Raw genomic sequence first — 21,310 nt, 5'->3', positions numbered from 1 at the left:
GTTATCTCGAAATTTCAACTTACTATCTCGAAACTTCGACTTACTATCTCATAATTTCGACTGACTATCTCGAAAATTCCGACTTACTATCTCATAATTTCGATTTACTATCTCGAAATTTCGATTTACTATCTCATAATAATGAGATAGACCTACTATCTCATAATTTCGATTTACTGACGTAGCAGAGCAGAGAAGCCATGTTTTTTTTTGTTTTTTTAAACCTTTATTTAACCAGGTAGTCCCATTGAGATTAAAAATCTCTTTTGCAAGATGTAAGTAACAATACTACACAACATGAATTCATTTTTGTGCTAATGTATGCTAAAAAGACACCCCAGAAGATGGGTCACTCAGGTATAGTTCCATCATTGTTCAAAGTCAAAGAATAACTTCATGATGTTAGTTGTAATGAATAAATATATTTTAAAATCAAGTACATTTCTCTGCCATTTATAGTTTTCTACTGTACCGAAATGTACCGAACCGTGGCTCCACTGTATCGTACCGAACCGTGAGTTTTGTGAACCGTTACACCCCTAATATATATATATATATATATATATATATATATATATATATATATATATATATGTATATATATATATATATATGTATATCTATGTATATATATACATGTATATCTATGTATATATATATATATACATGTATCTATGTATATATATATATGTATGTATATATGTATATATATGTATGTATATATATATATGTATATATATATATATATATGTACAAATATATATGTATATATTTGTATATATATATATGTACAAATATATATGTATATATTTGTATATATATATATATGTACAAATATATATGTATATATTTGTATATATATATATATATATATATATGTACAAATATATATGTATATATTTGTAAATATAGATATACGTATGTACGTATATACATATATATAAATATATGAAATGAAAGTCTGAAGCATGTCGTTAAGAGCTGCATTCATTACAACACGAGTTAAATTATAGGAATTTTCAGGCTTAAATAAATAAGAACTTTTAGATCATTTAAAATAGAGAGTAACAAGAGACACTTCGGTGACCGACAGTTTTCAGTGGGCACATTCAGTTCAAGTAATAACAGCACTCTCTGAATGACAGTTATGAGTTTTACCATGACAGCATCAATAGCTGTCTCAGGTTGTGGTGAAAAATAATCAACATTAAAAACAAGCTGGTGTAACAGCACATCTGCTCTGTGTTTATTCCTGCCAGGCAGAACCTCCAAAGAAGCCGTCCAACTGGCGCAAAAAACACGATGACTTCATCGCTACCATCCGGGCTGCTAAGGTCATCACTCGGGTCATCATGAAGGATGGCGGACCATTACCTCCTCCTCCTACTTATGACCCAGGTAACACATAGAGGGATTAAGCAAGGAATGTGGGTTTTTTTTTGGTTTTTTTGAAAGTAGGAAACTTTGCTGACAAATTATAAAGATGGGCTGGAAATGTTTCTGCCTCAGAATGTCGACTCCCAACTAAAAATGTAACTTATTGAGTTTGCAGTTGCAAGAGAAAAGAAAAACACACGTACAAGGCATGCCCTTCCCCACTTAGCAGTACTTACAAGTCTGTCTATATCCAGGATTCATGTCACTTGAGAGTGTTGTGGAATATTTCTATGAATAATCGGGAGAAGAGTGTAAAATGTTTCTCATCAATGTCAAATGAAACAGAGTCTGGATGAACGATCAAAGTTGTAATAGTCAATTTATTTGCTTGCAAGCAAAGAGAGCACAGTCTCACAGACACATCGCCGTCATCTGTGTGAGATGCTCTGATGACACAGTCAAATGCATAGACATTTATACCCAAACAGCATGCTGGTATAATAAAAGATGTCAAGGCAGATGTTTTCCTTTGAAGCACAGTGTCCTGTTTTTTACGATACCCTGAAGGCGCTTTATGGCCGTTTTACGAATCCCTTTGTTATCAGTCTGTCCCACAATATTTATGGAGACATCAGATGCTTCCTTTGATGTCCCCGTGAACGGGTTAAAGAGTTAAGTCACAGTATTGCAGAGACAGAAAAAACCGGTGAACCGTCACGTATCATAAATACCTGCAGAGGGTCATGCTCTCCCTGATGCTCATCAGGAAGTACAGTAATCTAAACATCTGTGTTGCCGTCTTTGAAGACAAATAATGCACAGGAAAACAGACACTAAGATAACAGATCACAAGACCCCTGGATCCGAATTTTACGAGACTCATTTAGAAAACACAAGGTTTTTTAGTGCCTGCTCTTCTAAACTCACATTCCTTAACCCTAAAACAGTAGACTGACATATTTTCCCATCACATTCCACTCTTTGATTACATCGTAATCACACAATATAGTAAAAATATGTTATAAGGACATTGCAATTACAACAGAAGTATTACCCAACAATATGATTTGAAAAATACATCATGTGAGAGAACTGAAGAAAAACTGTTCTTGTGAGATAAAAGATCCCATAAATGTAGCAGGCAATATAATTCAATTAACACAAAGGTTAAAAATCAAAAACTGTCTAAGCAGTACAGTTCAATAACCACAAAGATAAAATAATTAAAAATCAAAGACTTTAGACCTGCACATCAAAATCATCAAAGGAGTCAGTGTCACTGTCAAAGTTGTCCGCATAGTCAGTAATAGGAAACAGGTCAAGTCTCTGGTCGTTGGTTGTCACACGACAATACATAGTCAGCTGTTTGGTGAATAGGTGAGAGATCATGTTCCTGAGTAGCGGGATTACGCAAAGTACGAATACAAAGAAAGCACAGAGGATAATGGCTGCTTGTATCAAAATCCCCTTCCATGAGTACCATAAACCTGTAAGCCAGTCTGGAGATGGAGTACCATCTTTAGCCATAGCTTCCTGTATTTTAGTGATGTTGTGAATTGCTTGTGCAATGATATGATCATCAGCGTCATTTTCTGGAATATACGTACAGCACGTTTCCCCAACAATAGCACAAACGCCACCCTGTGGTGCCGTCAATTGATCTAAAACCATTCTATTTTGCATAACCATAAGGCGCAGGCCAGTCAATTCTTCAGTGATTCCTGTGAACGCCGCAAGAGTGTAGTTCAGGAAGCTCTTCAGTCGGTAATCAATAGTTTCTAAACGTAACATGTTCTTGGCCACTCCCAACCAAGGGAGCAGTGAAAGGATAATTTTGGCGCCGGCGCTCTTGTGTTTGAATTCGTCCGGGACGTTTGAACCCCAAACTGAGTCATGCGGTGCAAAGCTGTTGTCTGGATGTAGACCTGTCTCTCGTTTAGTTCTGTTAGGAGAGACTGCTGCTACGGTGGAGATAATGAATGTGTTATCTGTGACATGAACAGGTGCACATACTCCGCCCCAGTTCGGTGGGAGAGATGCATATACTGAATGACCACACAACCACCACCCTTCTTCCACTGAGTACGTTCCATTAGCCTGTGGCATCATCCCCTTTCCTATGGTGATGCATGTTCTTTTTGGAGGACAATCGGTGGGGTTGGTGGGTATAAATTTATCAGAAGCCCAGGTGATGTAACCCCCTATGAACGTATAGGTGCACATGTTAAACGGGATACTTCCTACGGGATGACTACCGTTCCTAGAGTAACATTGTTTAAATTGTGTAGTCGGTGGATACTCAGCGTGGGTGACGAAGTCAGAGGTTGAACCGCTATCCCCGCTGAACCTAGTCATTGGGTGATGTCTACTACACTCTGTACTGTTCATCCCATCTTCGTAAACACCATAGTAGCCTCTTGAGGCCATGGAAATAAAACATTGCACAGTATTATCTAGATGACCCGAGACTCGCATACGAGGTTGCTGTGAAGAGGTAGGCATTTGGGAGCACACATAGCAGTTAGACATATTCTTTGACTTTGCGACATACTTTGCATAGCGCCACCACATGTTCATAGAATAGACGTGGGTTATCGCACCTGGGTTGTTGTTGAGCCAATCATGTTTCAAGTTTTTTACTGCGGTGCGTCTGGTACGGTTATGCGTCATTGAGTTGTCATTGTCTGAGTCAAAAGTCGTGTTGTTGCGCTGGTCGTGGTTGCTTCTCATCTGTTTGTGGTGCCATAAAGGAAGAGTGAATAAAAAACATAACCCAATGACCACAAATAAACAACAAATGAAACGAGTCCCCCCCACTCTCCTCAGTGGGCTCCAGGGGCGTCGTCGTTCCATGGTGAAAAAGTGCAACAGCCACCAGTTTGTATGGAATTCACCCGAGCAACTGGTTTGTGTGAGCAGCTTTGTTTGCGTTGACACCGTGAGGTTTCCACAAAACTGTCAGAGACACTGTTATCTTGCCACTCTCTTTGGTCCGCTCAGACAGATTGAATAATACAGAAACAAAATGAAAACAAAACGAGCAATAATGTGAATATAGTTATAAAGTTTTTTTTTTTTTTTTTTTTTTTTTTTTTTTTTTTTTTTTCCTTTAGAAGCCTGACCGGTCTTCTTTTCTTGTGTTTGTTGGCACAAACACGTGTTGAGAGGGGCTCTTCCAGCCGTCTTTCTTGCGTGGCATCCACGTCCAGTTGTAGACCGTTAACACAGAACACGCACGTGTCTGTCGGCTAACTGCCCGTCGTGATCCCGTCCGTGAATCACTGCATCTCATCCGTCGATGGCACCGTCGTCCGTCTCTCGTCCCTCGGTGGTGCCGGTTGGCTGACACTTGGTGTAGGCGCTCGCTCACCTGAAGCTTCTCCTGGGTCTGGAACCTTTTTGCAGTGTGACGCATGAACCCAGGTAGCCCTCTCAGCTACTTTGACAGCCGTCTGAGTGACGAGGAGGACCTGGAATGGACCCAGCCAACGTCGTGAGTTCCAATGCTTCCTTCTGAAATCTTTCACCACCACGAAATCACCAGGCTGCAGCTTATGGAGAGGTCCTTCAGCTGGTCTCGGGAGGGCAGCAGACACCTGTTGTCTTATGTTAGATAGAGCAGAGGACAATTGTGCACAATATGTTAACATTTCATGTTCGCATAAGGCGGTTGAGGGAAGTGGCGCCCCTGGTGCTTCAGTTCCTACATGAGGAGGAAAACCAAACAGTATCTCAAAAGGACTCAGATTGCTTCGTGTTCGCTTTCTCATTCTCATGTACATCAGAACCAGAGGCAGAGCTTTTGTCCAAGACAGACCTGTGTCAGCACAACACTTTGCTAACTTGGTCTTAAGTGTACCATTTTCTCGTTCCACAGCGCCACCACTGGCTGGATGGTAAGCACAGTGTGTTCTTAAGTCGATACCCAAGTATGCGCTTAGTTCTGTAATGGCCTGGTTTACAAAATGAGAACCATTGTCACTTGATATTTTAGTAGGAATGCCCCAACGAGGAATGATTTCAGAAATCAAAGCTTTCGCGACTGTCGCAGCAGTCTGTTTACTTGATGGAAAAACTTCAACCCACTTTGACCACATGTCTACCATCACAAGACAGTGTTTCTTACCTTCCGATGGAGAGAGCTCAACAAAATCCATCATAATGTGCTCAAAAGGGCGTGTCGGAGGCGGATGTGCAGCCTGGCTGGACACTGTCACAGGCCTGCCTACATTGTGGGTAGAGCAGGTTACACATGCAGAACAGAATTTTTGTGCACATGCTGTGAATCCCTTTGTGAACCATGTCTCATTCAATGCACTCAACATTCCCCCTTTTGATACATGGTCTAACCCATGTGTCAACTTAGCATAATGGCTGAAATAATGCTTAGGCAGACATGGTTTAGCATCAGGCCCTGACCACAATCCATCAGTGTGTGTGCAACCCGATGCTGCCCACAACCTACGCTCTTCCGGAGTGGACAACGTCTGCATCGCTATAAGAGAAGAGGGAGCTGAGACAGATGAGGACAGGAGAGCAGAGGAAGTGGGGACAGGAAGTCGAGCAGCCGCTTTTGCCGCAGCGTCTGCGCGTGCATTCCCTATTGAAATGACGTCAGTGTGCCCTGTATGAGCAGCACATTTGCAAACAGCAATTGCTGTTGGCAACAAAATGGCTTCTAACAGTTCAGCAATGAGAGTGTGATGCAAAACAGGTTTCCCATCAGACTTAAGGAACTTTCTGTGTTTCCACAGACTCCCAAAATCGTGAATTACTCCGAATGCATAACGAGAGTCAGTGTGAACTGTAACAGTTTTACCTTCAGCTAGTTTGCATGCTTCAGTGAGCGCGATGAGCTCAGCTGCCTGGGCTGAGAGATGACATGGCAGAGAACCTGAACACAGCATTTCTGAGTCCGAAACAACAGCAAAACCCACAAGATTAGTACCAGTGTGATCGCGGGAGGCAGATCCATCAACATACATTACCATGTCGCTGTTGTGCAGCGGAGTGTCCATCAAGTCAGGACGAGGAGTGCACCGAGCTTGGAGCTCAGCTAAACAGTTGTGCTCCTCTCCGTCACCAGGAATGGGGAGTATTGATGCAGGGTTAAGATTAGTACAGCGTTTGACCGTTACGTTTGGCATGTCTAAAAGACATGTGTGATAACGCAAATATCGCGCTGCAGAGAGGTGAGACGATTTCTGTTCGAGGAGAATCAAAGACACCGAATGAGGAACGAGCAGAGTTAATGGAGCGTATCCTACTATGTCACGTGAGGCCGCGAGTGCCTTTTCAGCCGCGGCCACTGCACGCAAACATTGTGGCAAACCAGCTGCGACTGGATCAAGTTTTGCGGAGAAATACGCAACTGGTCTTAATTTGTCACCGTGTGATTGTAACAACACAGAGGTCATGCAGCCCTGTCTTTCATCTACTGTCTGAGTGAACGGTTTGTTCGGATCTGGCAGTCCTAGAGTTGGAGGAATTTGCAGAGCACATTTCATTTGTGTGAAGGCTGAATGACCTTCTTCAGTCCAAATTATTTTGCCATGTGCTGTAAGATTTTTACCGTGAATCAAACTTGATAATGGTTTCTCCATCTGTGAGTAGTTAGGTATAAACGACCGACAGTATGAACACATACCTAAAAAGGACATCAACTGTTTTTTGGTGTTAGGTTTCGGTATTGACACGATTGAAGCTATTCTCTTTGGAGAGAGGGTTTTCCCTTCCCCTGAAATGTCATGACCTAAGAAATGTACATTTTGCGTTACAAACTGTAATTTAGATAGGCTGGCCTTGTGGCCCTCTTGTGCTAAATGTTTTAGCAGTTTTATTGTGTCTCTCTGACACTGTGCCTGAGTTGGAGCTGCGATAAGGCAGTCGTCTACATACTGCAGGAGTGCAGAGCCTGGTGAGAGAGTTAGACTTTCTAAGCTTTCTCTGAGTGCATCGTTGTAGATGGTTGGAGACTCGGTGTAACCTTGACACAGCCGTGTGAAGGTGTATGGTTTACCGTTAAAATTGAAGGCAAACCAATATTGACTGTCCTTGTCCACTGGGACACTGAAAAAAGCATTTGACAGGTCAACAACAGAAAACCATTTAGCTGCAGGAGGAATCTGAGCTAGAATAGTGTAAGGATTAGGCACATTTGGTGCACGTGCATGAACTGCAGCATTTACTGCTTTCAGGTCTTGCACGAAACGCCATTCAGTAGGCTTACCTGCATCTCTGATCTTTTTAACAGGAAATATCGGTGTCCTGACTGGAGAGTCTGGACATGGAATAATCACACCTGCTTTCAGGAGTGACTCAAACACAGGTGTAATACCGTCAATGGCCTCTTGGCGCAGAGGGTACTGGTGCTTGTGGGGCCGAAAATCAGAGCGCGGAGTGATAACGACAGGCTGACAGTTGTGAATCAGGCCAACGTCGTACTTGTTCACCGCCCAGAGTGTCTGTGGAACAGAAGTAAGGGCGGGAGGAATAGATGCAGGTTTAGTTAAAAACGTTTGAATTTCATTGTTAAGCTCATGAAACACATAGACTGATCTGCAGGCAGGTGTTAAGAGCACACAAAACGTTCTGTGGAAGCCGGTAGACTGTGATCGCAGAATGAGTGGATCACATGTCTTTTCCCAGTCGGTCAGCGCCTCGCATTGAGCGACGAATGGACCCAAATCTCTCCAGTTATCATCGCGTCCTTTTGACAGCGAGATGTGAGGAGCTGAATCTGGAACATCAAACAGTTCTTTCTGTGACGGAGACAGAGAAACAGATACAGCAGATTTATAAGTAGACCAAAACAGTGTGGAACAGGCGATTACATCATTAATGCCTTCAAAAAAATTGTCTTCATAGCAATCATCTTGTCCTTTAGAAATGTGTGAGGTGCAGTGTAGATGTTTGTAGTTCATGCGGTCGGCATGTGGTGAGACCCGTGCGTCTACTGTGTGACAAAGTCGTTGTGCGTCGTCAACAGGGAGCCACCATTGATAGCAAAAAAGTGACTCAGAGGGAGTCTGTAACATTTGGTGTACGACTCTTTGCCTCAGCACTTTAAGGCCATCAGAGGATGACGTCAGTCCTATCCCATAAGCGCACATTAAGTCTCTGCCCATCAAGTTAATTGGACAGAGGCTTGAAAGGAGAAACGAATGTTTCACTTTAATGTCAGGATCGTGGTCAGTCTGGTCAGAGTGTACACTCGTCATAGGTACAGTAAAGTTTTCAGTAACAGTTATACCGGATGCGCCCTGTGAATATACAAAACGCCCACTCATCTTCTGATGAGGAAAATATCTCTGTTGAATCACAGAGTGTGTAGCTCCAGAATCTACTAAAAATGTTAATTCTTTCCCTTGCACAATAACCTTTGTAGTTGGCATATTTTTGTATGACTCTGATGAAAACATTGAATAAGCGTGTGGTTGTGATGTAGATGCATTCACTTGCTGTTGCTCTAAGTGTGAAATGACACTAAGAAGAATGGATTGTTGTTCTGCAGTGTGCGTGCGAGGAAGCGTGTGTGCGTTGCAGCAAATGTGCGCGTTGTTTGTGCGTTCTGAGTCAGTGTGTGTGTGTGTGTGTGTTCTTATCTGTTCCGGAGCCGAGAGGGAGACAGCTGCCTCCTGTCCACGTGCATCGCCTCGCCTCCCCACATCGCGTCAGTCAGATGTGCCAAATTGTAGATCACCCCCTTCGTCTCCTCCGCGCTGTCGTCCACGTGGCTGTCGTGATTCGCTGTGTGTGTAGCGATAAGGGCAGTCTCTGGACCAATGTCCTGTTTCACCGCAGTCAAAACACACGTCATACTGAGCTCCTCTTTGGCGACCATCTTGGAAGCGCCCGCGGCCTCTTCCGCGTCCCCTCAGCTGACCCCTCCCATAGTTGTTACGTGGTGGATGGGGGGTTTGGTTTTGGCCTCCATCAACTCCTAGTGTCATCTGCTGGACAGCTTGAAGCATCGCAAGTTGAGCTTGTTCACCCACTTGTTTACCGCGTTTCTCTTGCCTGGCCTGAGTGTCATTATACATTTTGCAATTGTGCCGTGCGTGTTTTATTACCTCATCAAGTCTTGCATCCTCCAGGCCAATCACGGAGCGTTCGGTGGCTGTTCTGATGTCTGGTAGCAGCCCGTTCATGAAAGCATTCTTGAGATGTGTCTCCCACACTGACATTGTTGTTCTGTCAACTGGTTCTTCAATACCGCTGTGTGTTTGGAATGCGGACATGAGTCTTTGGTGATATGATGTCACATCTTCAGTTTTATCTTGTTTCGTGTTATTAATCAATGCCATGTTAACCTTTGATGGGAAAGCTGTCACTATAGCCCCGCATACGGCCGTGATGAAAGTGACGTAGGCCATGTTCCCTGCATCTCCCCAGGGAGGTATTACCATACGAGAGTCATGGCCAACACCTGTTACTGTGGCTCTGATTTTGCTGAAGTCCGTGGGGCCGACATGTTTGACTAACAGGCGGTGAACCTCTGGGCCAGTAGGCATAAATTCTTTGCAGAATATCAGGAACTCTTTTGCGAAAGCTGCGCCATTCTGGATGCTTGGTAGGTGAAGTGAAGCTTGCATGATGTCACCTTGCGTCCAGGGTCTGAACACAAGACCCGGAACACCATCAGCTGGTCCTGGAACTTGAATCATGGGCCCCTGGAAGGTTTCAGATGTGTTGAGGTTGAAAGCTGGTGGGGGTGTGTCAGTGCGGAGCCAGTTGGCGACAGCGCCAGCTGCACCCTGCCAGTTACGAGGGTCTGCGTAGGACCATGGTGAGGTGGCAGGTGTCGATGTTGCAGCCGTCTGAGGAGAGACAAACGGGTTGTGGTGAGGCGAGGCTGGAGCCTGTCGGAGCTCCTCGTTTGCCAGGCGAGCCTGTTCTTGCTGTTGAGTGAGGAGCCGGGTTGCTGGCCTGCTAGCCAGTGGTGCATCAGGGTATGGCGGAGGAGGTGGTGGAGGAGGTGCTAGTTGTGGTGGTGGTGGTGGTTGTAGAACGCCATCCTGTGGGGAAGGTCGGTAACACGTGTCCAGGAGGGGACCGCTCGCTCCTGTGAGGCTCGGATAGAGAGTGTGAGAAAAAACAGAGTTACTCAGTGTGTCTGCATCAGTTTCGTCTTTTTTCAAACAAGTCATTTGTTTGAGCATTTGCTTTCTTTCCCTACTTTCACTCTCATCTTCCCACTTAACCAAACACTTTTGGTTTTTCTCTATCATGTCCAAGTCTTTGACTCTGACGTTCTTCATACATTTAATCTGTTTCAATTTACCTTCTAAATCCCCTCTTAACATTTTGAGTTTAGCGGCGCTCAATGAGCCGTTTTCAGGAAAACCAAACTCCTCTGACCAGTACGTGAGGCATTCTAAACACCCGCTTCCATATTTCTGTCGCATCATATCAATTATTGGGCCCGAGGGCGCTGCGCTTTTACTACTTTTTCCACCCATCTTTCAGGCGTGGATACGTTAACGTTACCTTTACAGTACAGTCGTCACCATACAGCGTATGTTTATTCTCTCGAAGGAAAACTTTTTGCAAAAAACCTCGTTTGAAACTCACGTTATGTTGTTGAAAACCACGATTCTTATTTCAAACTTGTTTGAAATTCACGTTATGTTGTGGAAAACCACGATTCTTATTTCAAACCTTATTTGAAATTCACGTTATGTTGGAAAACCACGATTCTTATTTCAAATGTTATTTGAAATTCACGTTATGTTGTGGAAAACCACGATTCTTATTTCAAATGTTATTTGAAGTTCACGTTAGTTATTTATCACGATTCTTATTCTATCAGTATAGAATTCACGTAATTTTAACCACGGTCTTACAACAAACCAATTGTAGTCAAGCGATCTGTGTCTACTATCACCGTATAACACAATCCTGTCTTCTACGTAAAAGCGTGCAAATAATGAGATGCCAGAAAATGAAAACAGGAGTTTAAATGAACCACATGTAAAACGAAACCACGAACGTCAAAAACAATTGTTACCCAAATAATAAAAACAAAATGACTACTTGACCATTCATCTGTGTCTGTTAAATCATATGACCTTCGTATAATTTTACCATTACTTTTACAATTGGAATTTTAACTTTCTTACCCGTTGTAGAAATTAATTCTTTTTCGTTGGATTCGCGTGCTGTCAATCAGAAACTCCCTCGGGTCCGCCGGCTCTCTCTCTCTCGTCTAATGAGGTATAAGACAGGAACTTCAGTTTGTGGATTCCTGGAGATGCCTCTCCTCCGGTCAGTCCCTCTGGAGTCCCGATAGACAGTCAGCGAATCCTGCCGACAACGCCAAATTGTTGTGGAATATTTCTATGAATAATCGGGAGAAGAGTGTAAAATGTTTCTCATCAATGTCAAATGAAACAGAGTCTGGATGAACGATCAAAGTTGTAATAGTCAATTTATTTGCTTGCAAGCAAAGAGAGCACAGTCTCACAGACACATCGCCGTCATCTGTGTGAGATGCTCTGATGACACAGTCAAATGCATAGACATTTATACCCAAACAGCATGCTGGTATAATAAAAGATGTCAAGGCAGATGTTTTCCTTTGAAGCACAGTGTCCTGTTTTTTACGATACCCTGAAGGCGCTTTATGGCCGTTTTACGAATCCCTTTGTTATCAGTCTGTCCCACAATATTTATGGAGACATCAGATGCTTCCTTTGATGTCCCCGTGAACGGGTTAAAGAGTTAAGTCACAGTATTGCAGAGACAGAAAAAACCGGTGAACCGTCACGTATCATAAATACCTGCAGAGGGTCATGCTCTCCCTGATGCTCATCAGGAAGTACAGTAATCTAAACATCTGTGTTGCCGTCTTTGAAGACAAATAATGCACAGGAAAACAGACACTAAGATAACAGATCACAAGACCCCTGGATCCGAATTTTACGAGACTCATTTAGAAAACACAAGGTTTTTTAGTGCCTGCTCTTCTAAACTCACATTCCTTAACCCTAAAACAGTAGACTGACATATTTTCCCATCACAAGAGGTTTTATGTGTATTCTCTCACTAACCTGTCTTGTCTTCAGACTATGTCCAGTGCCCTTGCTGTGACCGGAGGTTCAACCAGGGTGCAGCTGACAGACACATCAAGTTCTGCCAGGAACAGGCTGCCCGTATGCCAACCAAGGGCAAGTTAGGAGATGCCAAGAAGCCTCCTGGTCGCACACCGGTACACACATGCACACACCGCACCGCTACATGTGTGTGTACACGAACAGACTATTGGTGTTTCTGTTGGAAAATACGATTTTACTTCAGTTGAATTTTCTAAATCCAGCATTACAGCATTCCTTTCTCATTGCAAATCTGGTTGTCCTAAACATAAAACAATGAAAAGTGCACTGCAAAATGTGACAGTGTGAAATAATATTTATGACACATTGCACATGCAGCTTTCATCTCATAATTAGAACAGCTGTGTTTTCAGACTTTTATCTAAGGTTTTATTTCCCTTTTTGAATGAAATATTCCATATTTTCTTCATCTAAAAGCTCTTTAAATGAACCAATCTCGGAGGGATTTATTTTTATTATTTAACTGCTCAAGTTCATTTCCACACTACGGCTATTTCCTGTGATGAGGTGTCACAAGTAAGCAACTACATGCTCAACAGGTTGGGAACGACACATACAAAGCCTATAGTTTTCAATTTCTGTACTCCACCACATTTAAAATCTACACTTGGACTTATGGCACTTACTTTAAACTTTTGAATAAGATAATGGTTTGAGTTATGTCACTTAGATATAACACAAAAGATCACTTTCTGAATGATCTTCGATTAAAGACCAGGGCGAGTTGAACTTAAATGTTCGACAACTTCTCACTACCCTTACTAAGTCATATTTAGGATTGTCTTCAGGGGAAAATATTGATCCGTTTCTAGGTAAGTAGCTTTTAGATGGCTTGTTATTTATGTCATCTGACTTTCAAGATGTGAAAGAAAGGCAGAATAGTTGAGATTGTTCACACATGAATGCTTACATTTGGTTACATTGCTATTTGCTGTGTCATTGAAAATACAATCATTAAATAACAGTGTATTTATAAGCAACTTATATCGTTTCAAATAATGTCAGCAGGGTCTGTTGGCCCTTGGGCATTTTCACATGATCAAATCTGGCCCTCTTTGAAAAAGGTTTGGACACCCCTGGTTTAGAGAAAACAAATACATGAGAGACTTGGTGTGCATGTCAGGTAACACCCCACCTTTAGCTGTTAGACAGGTGATGTAGGTGCTGTTTCAGTGAATGTTGATAAAAATCCAAATCCATTGATAAGATGCATTCACTAATAAATGTTTTAGCTAAAATGAGAAGAGTATTTGACAGCCTTGATAAAACTTTTTAGTGTTTATTCAATGAAATAGTGTTTCAACTCGTCCAGGCCCCGGGCCCGGCCCGCCGCCCGGTCTGCATTGCACCCGACCCCGATGCTTGTCCCTGAGGCTGGTGGGTCCACAGGGTGGCTGCTCCATGTTGTTTCTTCGAGCTGAGGCCCGTGGGCGAAGGCCCGGCCGCCGCTGACGAGCTCCCTTCCTGGGTCTGGCTCCGGGAGGGTGCCCCGGTTTCCCTGGTCCGGGCGAGGTGGCTGAAGTCTGTGGGCTGCTATTTATAATGTTTGAACCGCTCTTAGTCTGGGCTCTCCCCTGAGACCTGTTTGCCTTGGGAGACCCTACCAGGGTCCCCGGACAACATATAGCTCCCAGGATCACTGAGCCACGCAAACTCCTCCACCACGTTAAGGTGGCGATTCACGGAGGAGTATCAGTGTGTGCCTATGTGTGTCTGTGTGTGTCTGTGTGTGTGTTTGTGTGCGGGGGGGAGGGGGGGGGGGGATAGGGTAGAAGTGTGTGTGTAGATAGGGTAGAAGTGTGTGTGTGTGTGTGTGTGTGTGTGTGTAGACAGGGTAGAGGTGGGGATAGGATAGAGGTGGGGATGGGTGAAGAGAAGAGAAAGGAAGTTGATTCTCTCTTTTCTACTTCCTCTCCTTCACTCTCTTCTCCATCAATTTCTTTTCTTTCTTTTGCCTTTTCACTTCCTCCTTTTCTCTTTCCTCATTCTCCTTCTTCTCCTTCTTCTGTCTTTTCAATTCCTCCTTTTCTCTCTTCTCGTTCTCATTCTTCTTGTTCTTCTCCCTCTCTTTCTCCTCTTTCCTGGCCTTCATCAGGATCTTTTCGACCTCTTTCCTGGCCTTCTTCTCCTCCTTCTTAAACTGCGCCTTCTCTTTGTCAGTTTGTTGGGGGAGCTCTTGAAGGCGGAGGTTATGTACCTGGAGGTCAGCGCTTTGCTGTGTCAGGAGATTGATCTCTTCCTGCTTTTGGTTGCACATCTTTTCGACCTCTTTCCTGGCCGCCTTCTCCTCCTTCTTAAACTGCTCCTTCTCTTTGTCAGTTTGTTGGGCGAGCTCTTGAAGGCGGAGGTTATGTACCTGGAGGTCAGTGCTTTGCTGTGTCAGGAGATTGATCTCTTCCTGCTTTTGGTTGCACATCTTTTCGACCTCTTTCCTGGCCGCCTTCTCCTCCTTCTTAAACTGCTCCTTCTCTTTGTCAGTTTGTTGGGCGAGCTCTTGAAGGCGGAGGTTATGTACCTGGAGGTCAGTGCTTTGCTGTGTCAGGAGATTGATCTCTTCCTGCTTTTGGTTGCACATCTTTTCGACTTCTTTCCTGGCCGCCTTCTCCTCCTTCTTAAACTGCGCCTTCTCTTTGTCAGTTTGTTGGGCGAGCTCTTGAAGGCGGAGGTTATGTACCTGGAGGTCAGCGCTTTGCTGTTTCAGGAGATTGATCTCTTCCTGCTTTTGGTTGCACATCTTTTCAACCTCTTCCCTGGCCTTCTTCTCCTCCTTCTTAAACTGCGCCTTCTCTTTGTCAGTTTGTTGGGCGAGCTCTTGAAGGCGGAGGTTATGTACCTGGAGGTCAGCGCTTTGCTGTTTCAGGAGATTGATAATTGTGTCCTTCTCTGTGTTTTCCGCCTTTGCCTTCTTCCTCAGCTCTCTCTCTGACCTGAGAGCCTTCAGTATCTTTTGTTTTTCCAGCTCGAAACTGAGCTGTTTGGCAGCGATCTCCTCTTTCAAGGCAGCCATTTCTGACACCATCTGGTTGATTGGTTTTGAGCTGTCCATTTGAGCTGTTGTCAGGTCCTGCATATTTAGACAATGGTAATACTCAATTGTTGTTGTAGTTTGAGTAGTTATGGCTCTGTTTGCACAAGAGGTCTCTCTGGATGGATGTCCAATAATAACTAAGTCTCCCAGAGGATTTCAGGGTATACCTCCTCTTACATCAAAGGAACATTCCGTGACATCACAGAAGAACATTCATTCTGACAAACATTCCGTGATATCACCAGGATTCATTCTGACAAACCATGATGTCATCAAATGTTCTAGAATGTCAATGACTGCAATGTTCCGAATTGTGGTCACATGACTACACTTGGTCACATGACTTCTCCAGACTAAAAAACCTGCAAAATAGAATTACAAAAAGGGTTGCTTAGTTACAGAAAATATATTGTATTGTTTGTCTTCCTCTATAATCTTCCTCTATAACTTTTCAAACTTAATGACAACGCTGCAGGCCATTTCTCTCTCATACACACACACACACACACACACACACACACACACACATCAAATCTGCTTCAAAATGAACACTTACAAATCAAAGTTTACTAGATTATGGGTCAATAAATGTGGGCAACACACGTCTCTCACTCTGTTCACTAATTAATTGAGATAAAAAATAAAGAATAAATAAATAAAATAAATTTCTTCAGTAGCTTTGGAGAAGGATCAGCAGACAGTTATTATGGTTGTGATTATCTGCTCTCTAAAATAGTATTTCAGCAATTAAGGTGATTAGACAAATCGAGAACAATGAGAATCAATAATGATTACGCAACGTTTTGGGGTAAATCACTCGTCTTGGAAGCTTGTTCATACTGTTGGAGAAATACATCACATCATGCAGAGTGACAGAAAGCCATTCTGTTGCCGAGAAGAGAATGGCAATGACTTCAGGTCACAGTGAGGTCATGAGGGGGTCGAGATAATGTATCATCCTACGGATGGTCATCTTTCATCTCAAGGCTCCAGGTAAAGTTGACTTCTGCTCTGAGGTCACACTGCCATCATAACAAGCTTTTAAACTGAGCGTGAAGGTTCTTTTTTAACAAAAACAATTGTAGCTCAAGGTAGCTTCACTGGCTTTCTCCCGGGCATTAAACCGCATCTCACCGTCGTAATCAGCTCATTAAGTTTGCTCAGTTTGCATCATGTGGCTGCAATACGACATGTCGGTCACATGATAACAGGTGGTCGTATATAGGGGGAGAATGTAACTTTATGTAAATTTATGATAAGTTTATATTTTTCTGTCCTAAGATGAGTTGTTTTATTGTTCATGAAAACTAGAGGTGATGTTGTCAATTTGTGACGGTGTCCTCCGTATTTTAGCGAAGCCGGAAGTGGATAGGGGTGAATCCTCTCACTTCCACTGGCTACTTTTGGCCGCCTGTAACAACAGCAGCATCAGACAAGGGATAACCTGATGGAAGAATTTGAAGGTGAACGAAATTGCCGTTTATGTGCTTATTTATTTCGATGTTTCGTGACAAAGTCGAGCTTACAGCCTCTCCATTTTCATGATTTAAATTTGACGGATACATACAGAAGCCCATTTCCGCACTGTGAGGAAAAAATAAAGGTCCTGTTATCTCGAAATTTCAACTTACTATCTCGAAACTTCGACTTACTATCTCATAATTTCGACTGACTATCTCGAAAATTCCGACTTACTATCTCATAATTTCGATTTACTATCTCGAAATTTCGATTTACTATCTCATAATAATGAGATAGACCTACTATCTCATAATTTCGATTTACTGACGTAGCAGAGCAGAGAAGCCATGTTTTTTTTTGTTTTTTTAAACCTTTATTTAACCAGGTAGTCCCATTGAGATTAAAAATCTCTTTTGCAAGATGTAAGTAACAATACTACACAACATGAATTCATTTTTGTGCTAATGTATGCTAAAAAGACACCCCAGAAGATGGGTCACTCAGGTATAGTTCCATCATTGTTCAAAGTCAAAGAATAACTTCATGATGTTAGTTGTAATGAATAAATATATTTTAAAATCAAGTACATTTCTCTGCCATTTATAGTTTTCTACTGTACCGAAATGTACCGAACCGTGGCTCCACTGTATCGTACCGAACCGTGAGTTTTGTGAACCGTTACACCCCTAATATATATATATATATATATATATATATATATATATATATATATGTATATATATGTATATATGTATATCTATGTATATATATATATATATACATAGATATACATATATATATATATATATATATATATATATATATATATATATATATATATATATATATATATATATATATATCTATGTATATATGTATATCTATGTATATCTATGTATATATGTATATATATATATGTATATATGTATATCTATGTATATATATATATATGTATATCTATGTATATATATATGTATATCTATGTATATATATATGTATATCTATGTATATATATATATATGTATATCTATGTATATATATATATGTATATCTATGTATATATATATATATGTATATCTATGTATATATATATATGTATGTATATATGTATATATATGTATGTATATATATATATGTATATATATATATATATATGTACAAATATATATGTATATATTTGTATATATATATATTTACAAATATATATGTATATATTTGTATATATATATATATATATATGTACAAATATATATGTATATATTTGTAAATATAGATATATATATATATATATATATGTACAAATATATATGTATATATTTGTAAATATAGATATACGTATGTACGTATATACATATATATAAATATATGAAATGAAAGTCTGAAGCATGTCGTTAAGAGCTGCATTCATTACAACACGAGTTAAATTATAGGAATTTTCAGGCTTAAATAAATAAGAACTTTTAGATCATTTAAAATAGAGAGTAACAAGAGACACTTCGGTGACCGACAGTTTTCAGTGGGCACATTCAGTTCAAGTAATAACAGCACTCTCTGAATGACAGTTATGAGTTTTACCATGACAGCATCAATAGCTGTCTCAGGTTGTGGTGAAAAATAATCAACATTAAAAACAAGCTGGTGTAACAGCACATCTGCTCTGTGTTTATTCCTGCCAGGCAGAACCTCCAAAGAAGCCGTCCAACTGGCGCAAAAAACACGATGACTTCATCGCTACCATCCAGGCTGCTAAGGTCATCACTCGGGTCATCATGAAGGATGGCGGACCATTACCTCCTCCTCCTACTTATGACCCAGGTAACACATAGAGGGATTAAGCAAGGAATGTGGTTTTTTTTTTGGTTTTTTTGAAAGTAGGAAACTTTGCTGACAAATTATAAAGATGGGCTGGAAATGTTTCTGCCTCAGAATGTCGACTCCCAACTAAAAATGTAACTTATTGAGTTTGCAGTTGCAAGAGAAAAGAAAAACACACGTACAAGGCATGCCCTTCCCCACTTAGCAGTACTTACAAGTCTGTCTATATCCAGGATTCATGTCACTTGAGAGGTTTTATGTGTATTCTCTCACTAACCTGTCTTGTCTTCAGACTATGTCCAGTGCCCTTGCTGTGACCGGAGGTTCAACCAGGGTGCAGCTGACAGACACATCAAGTTCTGCCAGGAACAGGCTGCCCGTATGCCAACCAAGGGCAAGTTAGGAGATGCCAAGAAGCCTCCTGGTCGCACACCGGTACACACATGCACACACCGCACCGCTACATGTGTGTGTACACGAACAGACTATTGGTGTTTCTGTTGGAAAATACGATTTTACTTCAGTTGAATTTTCTAAATCCAGCATTACAGCATTCCTTTCTCATTGCAAATCTGGTTGTCCTAAACATAAAACAATGAAAAGTGCACTGCAAAATGTGACAGTGTGAAATAATATTTATGACACATTGCACATGCAGCTTTCATCTCATAATTAGAACAGCTGTGTTTTCAGACTTTTATCTAAGGTTTTATTTCCCTTTTTGAATGAAATATTCCATATTTTCTTCATCTAAAAGCTCTTTAAATGAACCAATCTCGGAGGGATTTATTTTTATTATTTAACTGCTCAAGTTCATTTCCACACTACGGCTATTTCCTGTGATGAGGTGTCACAAGTAAGCAACTACATGCTCAACAGGTTGGGAACGACACATACAAAGCCTATAGTTTTCAATTTCTGTACTCCACCACATTTAAAATCTACACTTGGACTTATGGCACTTACTTTAAACTTTTGAATAAGATAATGGTTTGAGTTATGTCACTTAGATATAACACAAAAGATCACTTTCTGAATGATCTTCGATTAAAGACCAGGGCGAGTTGAACTTAAATGTTCGACAACTTCTCACTACCCTTACTAAGTCATATTTAGGATTGTCTTCAGGGGAAAATATTGATCCGTTTCTAGGTAAGTAGCTTTTAGATGGCTTGTTATTTATGTCATCTGACTTTCAAGATGTGAAAGAAAGGCAGAATAGTTGAGATTGTTCACACATGAATGCTTACATTTGGTTACATTGCTATTTGCTGTGTCATTGAAAATACAATCATTAAATAACAGTGTATTTATAAGCAACTTATATCGTTTCAAATAATGTCAGCAGGGTCTGTTGGCCCTTGGGCATTTTCACATGATCAAATCTGGCCCTCTTTGAAAAAGGTTTGGACACCCCTGGTTTAGAGAAAACAAATACATGAGAGACTTGGTGTGCATGTCAGGTAACACCCCACCTTTAGCTGTTAGACAGGTGATGTAGGTGCTGTTTCAGTGAATGTTGATAAAAATCCAAATCCATTGATAAGATGCATTCACTAATAAATGTTTTAGCTAAAATGAGAAGAGTATTTGACAGCCTTGATAAAACTTTTTAGTGTTTATTCAATGAAATAGTGTTTCAACTCGTCCAGGCCCCGGGCCCGGCCCGCCGCCCGGTCTGCATTGCACCCGACCCCGATGCTTGTCCCTGAGGCTGGTGGGTCCACAGGGTGGCTGCTCCATGTTGTTTCTTCGAGCTGAGGCCCGTGGGCGAAGGCCCGGCCGCCGCTGACGAGCTCCCTTCCTGGGTCTGGCTCCGGGAGGGTGCCCCGGTTTCCCTGGTCCGGGCGAGGTGGCTGAAGTCTGTGGGCTGCTATTTATAATGTTTGAACCGCTCTTAGTCTGGGCTCTCCCCTGAGACCTGTTTGCCTTGGGAGACCCTACCAGGGTCCCCGGACAACATATAGCTCCCAGGATCACTGAGCCACGCAAACTCCTCCACCACGTTAAGGTGGCGATTCACGGAGGAGTATCAGTGTGTGCCTATGTGTGTCTGTGTGTGTCTGTGTGTGTGTTTGTGTGCGGGGGGGAGGGGGGGGATAGGGTAGAAGTGTGTGTGTAGATAGGGTAGAAGTGTGTGTGTGTGTGTGTGTGTGTGTGTAGACAGGGTAGAAGTGGGGATAGGATAGAAGTGGGGATGGGTGAAGAGAAGAGAAAGGAAGTTGATTCTCTCTTTTCTACTTCCTCTCCTTCACTCTCTTCTCCATCAATTTCTTTTCTTTCTTTTGCCTTTTCACTTCCTCCTTTTCTCTTTCCTCATTCTCCTTCTTCTCCTTCTTCTGTCTTTTCAATTCCTCCTTTTCTCTCTTCTCGTTCTCATTCTTCTTGTTCTTCTCCCTCTCTTTCTCCTCTTTCCTGGCCTTCATCAGGATCTTTTCGACCTCTTTCCTGGCCTTCTTCTCCTCCTTCTTAAACTGCGCCTTCTCTTTGTCAGTTTGTTGGGGGAGCTCTTGAA

This window comes from Melanostigma gelatinosum (assembly GCF_949748355.1).
Source record: "Melanostigma gelatinosum genome assembly, chromosome: 13".
NCBI lineage: Eukaryota > Metazoa > Chordata > Actinopteri > Perciformes > Zoarcidae > Melanostigma > Melanostigma gelatinosum.
Note: the sequence above shows the minus strand (reverse complement) of the source record.